The sequence below is a fragment of the Oncorhynchus mykiss genome, chromosome 22 (genome assembly GCF_057628025.1).
Source record: "Oncorhynchus mykiss isolate SJ-2025 chromosome 22, ASM5762802v1, whole genome shotgun sequence".
Lineage (NCBI taxonomy): Eukaryota > Metazoa > Chordata > Actinopteri > Salmoniformes > Salmonidae > Oncorhynchus > Oncorhynchus mykiss.
In genome coordinates this window covers 31928340-31935446 of record NC_143043.1, presented here as the reverse complement: position 1 = coordinate 31935446, position 7107 = coordinate 31928340, and positions in this window count along the sequence as shown.

The following is a 7107-nucleotide window of genomic DNA, read 5'->3' as shown; positions in this document are numbered from 1 at the left end:
TTTCTCTAGAGATAACTCAGATCACATGCCGGAACTGTGAGATGTAGAAGGGAGTTGTAGTTTCCAACAGGCCAACACATTTTTATTTACAATGACAGCCAACCCCGGGCCAAAACCTAACCCGCACGACGCTGGGCCAATTGTACGTCGCCCTATGGATAAACTACATACTGTCGTTTAGCGCAGAAAACATGATAATTAACTGCAATGACCATAATCCATTGCGTGGCTAGCCTTGTCAGGTCTGTGTTTCTTTTACGCCTCGTAAGAGAGAAGAATGCACGGTCAAGAGGGGATACAGAGAGAACAATTTCTTTGTGAGGTATCTCTACCTGAAAATACTTGATCTAAGTCAGGGATGGGCGACTCCATCCCTAGCAAGCACAGCTGATTCAACTAATTGCGTTCTAAAATGAAGATCATTATTAGTTGATTATTGGAGTCAGGTTTATTAGCTTGGGCTGGGGCAAAAGTGTGACACCCATCAGGCCCCTGAGGACTGGTGTTGCCCATCCCTGATCAAAGTGATTGATAGTTGGTATTCAGCAGTCAAAACTTTGAAGAACTGCTAAAATAGTGATTTTGTCAGTCAGCATAAGCAGCAGCTTTATTTTGACCTTCATATAACTAGGCAAGTCAGAGTGTGCAGAGCTGTCATCAAGGCGAAGGGTGGCCATTTGAAGAATCTCAAATACAAAATATGTTTTGATTTGTTTAACCCTTTGTTGTTACTACATGATTCAAAATGTGTTATTTCATAGTTTTGATGTCTTCACTATTATTCTACAATGTATAAAATAGTAAAAATAAAGAAAAACCTTGAATGAGTAGGTGTTCTAAAACTTTTGAACAGTAGTGTAGTTCAATACAGTACAATGCAAGTACATTATAGTGTACTCAACTCTAGTGTGGTCTACTATGTACTACACTACTGTACAGTGTACTGTACTGAACAATACTTGGCTCAACTGTTTTTAAACTTTACTTTACTGTACTGTACTCTACTGTACTGTCCCCACCAAACTTGTGAAACATAGACGTATATGATTGGTTCAGATTTGGTCTGGTCTGAACTGGACCAAATCTGAACCAATCATGGACGTGTATGTTTGGATCAAATCAAGATCTGTACGGACAGGACCAAAAATCAACATCTGTAGAAGTTGAAATTAAAGCTGATCTGTACCAAAAAAACGACATCTGTGGACGTTGAAATCAAGGCCGGGGCGGACGTAAACTCACCCCATTCCTTACAAATGTGCGCAACCGCAACATTCAAACGAGGCTACAAATAAAACTAATGAGACTGTAGCGACTGTGTTGACTTCAAAATCTGGGGTGTGAACTAGGTTTCTATTCAAGCGTTGACCGACATGGTAATGGCTCTATAGTATTGGAGAAAAGTTGAAAAAACGGACCCTCCGTTACATCTTGACGTGTCATGTCGTAACGTACAGCAACTATTTCTGTCTTACAACCTCTCTCCACCAGGCGTAGCACTTCTCTCATCATTTAAAAACAAGAAATGGACAGTGACGGAGGTAAGGGGGGGATACCTAGTAATTTTTTCGTCATCATTGCATGCGATCATCATTCTCAAAGCCGCTGTTTACTTCTAAGATCACTTTAGCACCGCCCTTAAAACCTGATTGAAATTCGACACAAACCTTCAAATAGGTATGTAATGACACATTATATAAACTCTTTAGTGTTTTATTTACATTTTAGAGGCGATAAGGTGATAAGTTGGACAGATCGAGTGGGAAAAAAGCTATTTTTGTTTTAAAAGCTTCCCCACCCGCCATTTTTTAAAAGACGGGGCTCATTGCCTGCTTGAATTATGCAGAAACGGGCCGCGTTTACGTCATGTAATGGATTCTGTTGGAAAGGGGAGAAATTGTGCTTTACAATGGTATTGACATTACAGTTGATCTGGAAGTATTACGTTTTTGGGGCGCTAAAATAAGGTCAATTGTACGGACCAAGGGGATGTACAAAAGTGAGAGTTTTTAGGTCACTTTTCAATGTCCATGGAAGTCTGGTGTCCTTTTACATGGAAATGCCCCCATATTGTCAATGTTAAGCAAGCTAGCTAACTTTATTATTAGAAACCTTATGTTAGCTCATCTAGCTAGCTATTTTAAATTGTATTGGTTGAAGAATTGCTCCGACATCAAAAGCACTTGAACACGCTCATGTCAGACTTACGACTGGAAAGTTTTCCACTTGCGAAAAGCATATGGAGGTAGCATACTTCATGCCATTCTGTTGTATATGTGTGGTATGCTGGGGGGAAGGCTTGGGCTTTTGTAACTGTAGGTAATAAAAGGTTTTGGGTGATAGGGCAGCTAGGAGCTGAGGGGGTCAAGTAGTGGATGTGTGATGGGTCTTCATGGAGGTGAAATTGTGTTTTTGGAGCACAAGGTGAGTTGTAGACTGAATATCATGCAGTCGCTTATAAGAGTGTGTGTGCCTACATACAGTATGTGCATGCCTATGTGGGTCCATATGTGTGTGTGAGCACGTAGGCAGGCGGGCAAGGTATACTGAGCCGTTTGAGTTGCATTGCCGAGCGGTGCATGGGTGACTTCCTAATTGAGGCTCATCTGACTGCTTTCCCCTGGGGGGCCGTGAACTGACAACCATCTGCTGCTAAGGCCAATATAAACGGGTGTCCTCCTCCTCCTCTTGCTTGCCTCCCTGCCTGCCTGCCTGGCCCTGCACCTCAAACTCTGCTTTAGTCTGTTTATACAAGAACAAGCTCTGCCCTGCCCTGCCTCTCCCCTCTTCATCAGGCTTATCTCGGCCTAAAGGGAATGAATGCAACCTGCTTGCCTCACTTACTTTGAATTCTATCCTTAAAGAGTCACTGAACACGCTGATTGTCACGTGTTTTTCTGTTGCTCATTAGAAAAATGAGATTTCAGTCTTGGAGGTGTGTTTCTTGACTGATTCCACGTTTGCTTAATGATGTTTGTCCCCCATGAGACACTGTAAATGCGGACACCTATTTCACTTCCTCAATGTGTTAGAATGAATCTAAGATAGGTCAAGAAATCTGTCATTTATTTTGATGTATTTGTCAAGGATGTTTTAGTTGTGCAATTTTACATCTAACTAAGTTGTTTGGTTTAGTATTTCGCAAGTAAAAATGTGCGACGTGTTGTCTTATGTAAACAAAGTCGGAGCTGCTGGGCAGGTCTGTCTCACTGTCTATGCAATAAAGAGCAATCACCCCATGTTAGTGGGCAAAAAGAGATCGGCAAATTAAAACCCAACCTTCATTTACCCGTTGTAACGCACAGATGTTCCAAACTCAATTTACGACCAAAATTATCTTATTTACACTTTGCAGTAAATTTTGACACAAAATAACTCTTTCTGACTCATATCGATGCCAACACTCTACTCAGCAAATTGGATGCAGTCTATCACAGGGCCATCAGTTTTGTCACCAAAGCCCCATATACTACCCACCACTGCGACCTGTATGCTCTCGTTGGCTGGTCCTCGCTACATATTCGTTGCCAAACCCACTGGCTCCAGGTCATCTATAAGTCTTTGCTAGATAAAGGTAAAGCTCTGCCTTATCTCAGCTCACTGGTCACCATAGCAACACCCACCCGTAGCACGCGCTCCAGCAGGTATATTTCACTGGTCATCTCCAAAGCCAACACCTCCTTTGGCCGCCTTTCCTTCCACTTCTCTGCTGCCAATGACTGGAACGAATTGCAAAATTCACTGAAGTTGGAGACTTAAATCTCCCTCACGAACTTTAAGCATCAGCTCTCAGAGCAGCTTACAGATCACTGCAGCTGTACACAGCCCTTCTGTAAATAGCCCATCCAACCAACAACCTACCTCATCCCATATTTGTTTTGTTTTGTTTTTTCTGCTCTTTTTCACACCAGTACTTCATCTGCACATCTATCATTCCAGTGTTAATTGCTAAATTGTAATTACTTCACTACCATCGCCTATTTATTGCCTTACCTCCTTACTTCATTTGCACACACTGTATACACATTTTGACTGTACGTTTGTTAATCCCATGTGTAGCTCTGTGTTGTTGTTTTTGTCGCACTGCTTTGCTTTATCTTGGCCAGGTCGCAGTTGTAAATGAGAATTTGTTCTCATCTGGCCTACCTGGTTAAATAAAAGTGAAATAAATAAATAAATATAGGCCGTTTTCAAAGGGATTCATTAATGAAGATGTGTAGGTCTCTTGAAGACGTTGGTACATACAGTGCCTTCAGAAAGTATTCACACCATTGACTTTTTTGTTATATTACAGCCTGGAGATGTTTTGTCACTGGCCTACTCATAATACCCCATAATGTCAATGTGGAATTATGTTTTTTCAACATTTTTAAAGCTGAAATGTCTTGAGTATGTAACTCCTTTGTTATGGCCAACCTAAATAACTTCAGGAGTACAAATGTGCTGAACAAGTCACATAATATGTTGCATGGACTCACTCTGTGTTCAACGTGATTTTTGAATGACCTCATCTCTATACCTCACACATACAGATAATTGTAATGTCCCTCAGTCGAGCAGTGAATTTCAAACAAATACCAGGTGTCACGGATTCCCCCGGTACTGCTGCTCATTCCGTGCACCAGGTCTTCATCACATGCTTCTAGGTGTCACTGAACTGGTTCATTACCACCAACCCCGGACTGTCTTGTCTAATTACGCACACCTGGTTCCTATTTCCACCTGATTTGTAATTGTATACAGTTGAAGTCAGAAGTTTACATAGACTTAGGTTGGAATCATTAAAACTCATTTTTCAAACTGTAGTTTTGGCAAGTCAGTTAGGACACCAGCTTTGTGCATGACACAATACATTTTTCCAAAAATGTATCACAATTCCAGTGGGTCAGCAGTTTACATACATTAAGTTGACTGTGCCTTTAAACAGCTTGGAAATTCAAGAAAATTATGAAATTGCTTTAGAAGCTTCTGATAGGCTAATTGACATCATTTTAGTCATTTGGAGTTGTACCTGTGGATGTATTTCTAGGCCTACCTTCAAACTCAGTGCCTCTCTGCTTGACATCATGGGAAAATCTAAAGAAATCAGCCAAGACTTAAGAAAAAAATTGTAGACCTCCACAAGTCTGGTTCATCATTGGGAGCAATTTCCAAACGCCTGAAGGTACCACGTTCATCTGTACAAACAATAGCACGCAAGTATAAACACCATGGGACCACGCAGCCATCATACCGCTTAGGAAGGAGAAGCGTTCTGTCTCCTAGAGGTGAACGTACTTGGTGTGAAAAGTGCAAATCAATCCCAGAACAACAGCAAAGGACCTTGTGAAGATGCTGGCCGAAACAGGTACACAAAGTATCTATATCCACAGTAAAACGAGTCCTATGTCAACATAACCTGAAAGGCCGCTCAGCAAGGAAGAAGCCACTGCTCCAAAACCACGTAAGAAAGCCAGACTACGGTTTGCAACTGCACACGGGGACAAAAATCATACTTTTTAGAGAAATGTCCTCTGGTCTGATGAAAAAAGTAAAATGTTTGGCCATAATGACCATCGTTATGTTTGGAGGAAAAGGGGGAGGCTTGCAAGCCGAAGAACACCATTCCAACCGTGAAGCACGGGGGTGGCAGCATCATGTTGTGGGGGTGCTTTGCTGCAGGAGGGACTGGTGCACTTTACAAAATAGATGGCATCATGAGGGTTGAAAATTATGTGGATATATTGAAGCAACATCTCAAGACATCAGTCAGGAAGTTAAAGCTTGGTCTCAAATGGACAATGACCCCAAGCATACTTCCAAAGTTGTGGCAAAATGACTTAAGCACAACAAAGTCAAGGTATTGGAGTGGTCATCACAAAGCCCTGACCTCAATCCTATAGAACATTTGTGGGCAGAACTGAAGAAGCGTGTGCGAGCAAAGAGGCCTACAAACCTGACTCAGTTACACCAGCTCTGTCAGGAGGAATGGGCCAAAATTCACCCAACTTTTTGTGGGAAGCTTGTGGAAGTCTACCTGAAACATTTGACCCAAGTAAAAAAATGTAAAGGCAATGCTACCAAATACTATTTGAGTGTATGTAAACTTCTGACCCACTGGGAATGTGAAGAAAGAAATTAAAGCTGAAATAAATCCTTCTCTCTACTATTATTCTGACATTTCACATTCTTAAAATAAAGTGGTGATCCTAACTTACCTAAAACAGGGAATTTATACTAGGTTTAAATGTCAGGAATTGTGAAAAACTGAGTTTAAATGTATTTGGCTAAGGTATATGTAAAATTCTGACTTCAACTGTATATGTGCCCTCTGTTCACCATTGTTTGATCGATTATTGTTCCCGTTGCTTGTGAGTACCTGTGCTTTGTTTTTTCGGCTTTCGTGCTGCGTGTATTGTGTACTCGCTATTATGGGTCTCGTCCCGTGTATTGTGGTGCACCGGTTATTACAGGTCTCGTCCCGTGTATTTATTAGAGGTTTAACCTCGCTCTGTTGTTTGGGTTACATCCCTGTGTTTTTGTGTACGAGAAGAGAGAATAATATCTGTGTGATTACCCGTTGTGACCTGGACTGTCGGACTACCCCCCTTGTGTACCGGACCGGATTGGCTGAGGCCCCGAGTGTGAGGATTACCCCTGGAAAACGGAACGGACAAAGAGAATGGTATGTGGACTGTGAGGTGATTGGTGAATTCCCCCTTCTTCCCCAGTGTACCAAAATCCATAAAACTCCCCATTTGCTTTCTATTTGTGCTACTGGTGCATGTTTTGCTATTGAACTTGGTGACGTGGAAACCCCACACCCTTGAGCCTGCTACATTCCCTATTACGTATTCCTACACCTGTCTCCAATAATTTATACAACGTGACACCAGGGATGTTTTCCAATGCCTCGCTGACAGTGAATATCTCATTTATTTATTACCTTTATTTAACTAGGCAAGTCCGTTAAGAACAAATTCTTATTTTCAATGACGGCCTAGGAACAGTGTGTTAACTGCCTTGTTCAGGGGCAGAACGACCATTGAGATGGCAAAGTTATTAATTACACTTTGTATGGTGTATCAATATACCCAGGCAGCACAAATACAAGCTTCCTTCGTAACT